The sequence below is a fragment of the Myotis brandtii genome, unplaced genomic scaffold (assembly GCF_000412655.1).
Source record: "Myotis brandtii unplaced genomic scaffold, ASM41265v1 scaffold479, whole genome shotgun sequence".
In the NCBI taxonomy this organism is placed as follows: Eukaryota; Metazoa; Chordata; class Mammalia; order Chiroptera; family Vespertilionidae; genus Myotis; species Myotis brandtii.
Window position 1 is genome coordinate 164917 of NW_005368305.1, and position 2510 is coordinate 167426.

The window sequence follows — 2510 nt, forward strand, 5'->3', positions numbered from 1 at the left end:
GACAAGCTTGTCCACAGAACCACTTGGTAAGATTATTTGGTTTGTTTTTTACACATATGTCTACTTTTCACTTTGAACTATAATAGGGAAATGCCTAGAACTGTGCCTGGTACAAAGCAAGTAGAGCAAGTGTAAGCAAAGTTTTACAAAAGAATTTTAGTGTAAAAACATGGAAGAGTGCTTTCTACAGAACCACATCAACTTTTAAAGTTCCATCTTGTCCTCTGTAATCAGATGCATTTTTTCCCATGTCTTCTATTGTGAATGCATTTTCTTACTTTGGAAAATTGTAAGCCATTTTTTCATCTAAAAGTGCTTCTTTCTAAAACATTAAAGAAAATATATTGGTTAGCATTAACTTGCTACTTAGATATGCAAAAAAATTATGATATTATGATATTATATTGGAAATGAACAATCATTCCTGTCGTGTGGCTTATGAGGTTACTCTGAGTATGAATCTGGGAGGGTAGTATATTAAGGGTAAATTTCCATTTATGGTCAAACATGATGAATATACATATTTAACATGCAGATGCAATTTACTTCACTACACATATTCAGGGAACCAGTCCAGGTTCAGATCAGAAAAGGTCTCTTAATTCATAGCTGTCCTGGGAAGCTGAGGGAATTTCTAAATCACCTTCAATTGGAGGATGTCTGAGTGACTTAACCACAGTCATGCAGGCCGACCATAGGTAAACATGACATAGTACATGAAATGTGACTTCCCTTTGTGAATCTTGGGGCTAATATTGATCCTGAATGTACCAGAAAGGATAGGATTGCACAGAGCAAGAACCCCAGATCTCCTCAGAGGGCTCCCTAGCATAGTCAGCAAGAGACTGGATCAGTACATGCATGTGAAAAACTATCCAAGGCCACAGAAAGGCCCATCCTAAAGGATTAGGGAGAACAGCGCTCCTCACCCACCTGTCATGTGTAGCCTCAACAGCCTCTCTGAAAACATGTTATTCACAGAGTGTTGGGTAGAGTATTGAAATGGGTCTTGCCTCAGTAGTGGGGAACTACTAGTCCCAGATTAAACATGGTTCTAGCTCCATCTAACCAATTTTAAAAAGAAAGTCTTATAGCAAACTGTTCCTAAATAAATTACATCCAAGGAAAAAGCTAAAAACATTTATAACAACATAAAAATCCTCAGCACCCAAAAAGTTAAATTCATAATATCTGGCATCCAATCAAAGACTACTAAGAATATAAAGAGGAAGAGAAAGATGGCCCATAAAATAATTAAGTTAGTCAAATTTGACTCAGACATGACACAAATGTTAGAATTAAAGAAAAGAACATTAACATAGATAACATAATTGCCTTATGAACATGTGGAGTGCAAAGAAGTGACATGAAAGATATAAAAATGAACAAAGTAAAATTATAAATGTGTGAGGTAGTAATACAATGAATACATTAAAGGCACAGTAGACAATTCAAAAGAAGAGATTAATTCCTGTTGAGGAACAGAAACTATCCAAAGAAAAAGACTAAGAGAAACAAAATAATGAGTATCAGTGAAATGTTGGACAACACTAAGCAGCCTACTATTTCTGTAGAGATGAGGTAGGGAATAAAGAAGTATTTGACAATAATGGTAATCATCACTGCTTCTATTCTACATTGTAGTGGAGGCTGTAGTCCATGCAATCAGGCAAGAAGAGAAATACAAAGAGAATTTGAAGAGAAGAAATAAAACTCCCTTTATTTACAGACCACCTGTTCATTTGTGTAGAATATTAATTGGCTTCGGGAAAAAAAGTACTAGAACTAATAAATGATTTTTAATAATGCAGAACACAAGAGGAATATCACATTGTTTTTGTATATACTAACATCTAATCTGAAAAAAGTACAAATACTAATAGTAAAAATGATGAAGTAACTAGGGATAAATAGATAAAAAAGATGTGTAAGACTTGTACTCTGCAAACTTATAATATTGATAAGAAAACTAATGATACCCAAATAAATGGAGAGACATATTTGGCTCATGAGTTGGAAAACTCACTATTATCAAGAATTGATTGAGAGACCAAGATGGCGGCATAGGTAAACACCGGAGACTGCTGCCGCAAACAACCACTTCAAAAATACAACTAAAAGACGGAACGGACATCACCCAGAACCACAGGAAGGCTGGCTGAGGAGAGACTCTTCAACTAGAAGGAAAAATAACAGCACACCGAGGCTCAGAGGAGGCGCAGTGTGGAAAAAACTCAGGTGCGGAGGTGCGCGCGCAAAGCGGGCTGGTGGCTGAGAGCGCGGTTGTCGTTTTCGGTCAGGGGGGAGTCTCAGACTCTGAGCTCCAGATACGGGCGAATCGCTGGGGACTCGGACCCAAACGGGAGAAGCGGGAGTGTCTGGCATCAGTTGGAAGGCAGCTTTCTCTCCGAGGTTTGCAGCGGTTCCTGGGGTTCTGAGAAGCAGAGCCTCTGGGAACGGGACTGAGGGCACCATAACCGCTCCCTCCGCCCGCCCTGCCCTATTGATCC

At 38.6% G+C, this 2510-nt stretch overlaps 1 long non-coding RNA gene across 1 annotated transcript in view; it reads right to left on the reverse strand.

Annotated features, from left to right (window-relative positions):
- Nucleotides 1-215: 215 nt before the first annotated feature.
- The window catches only part of LOC102258259, a 6086-nt gene continuing 3791 nt past the window's right edge, over nt 216-2510 (reverse strand). Inside the window, exon 4 of the long non-coding RNA XR_001364017.1 lies at nt 216-322. This is a non-coding gene — a long non-coding RNA (uncharacterized LOC102258259). The remainder of the gene's footprint in view (nt 323-2510) is intronic.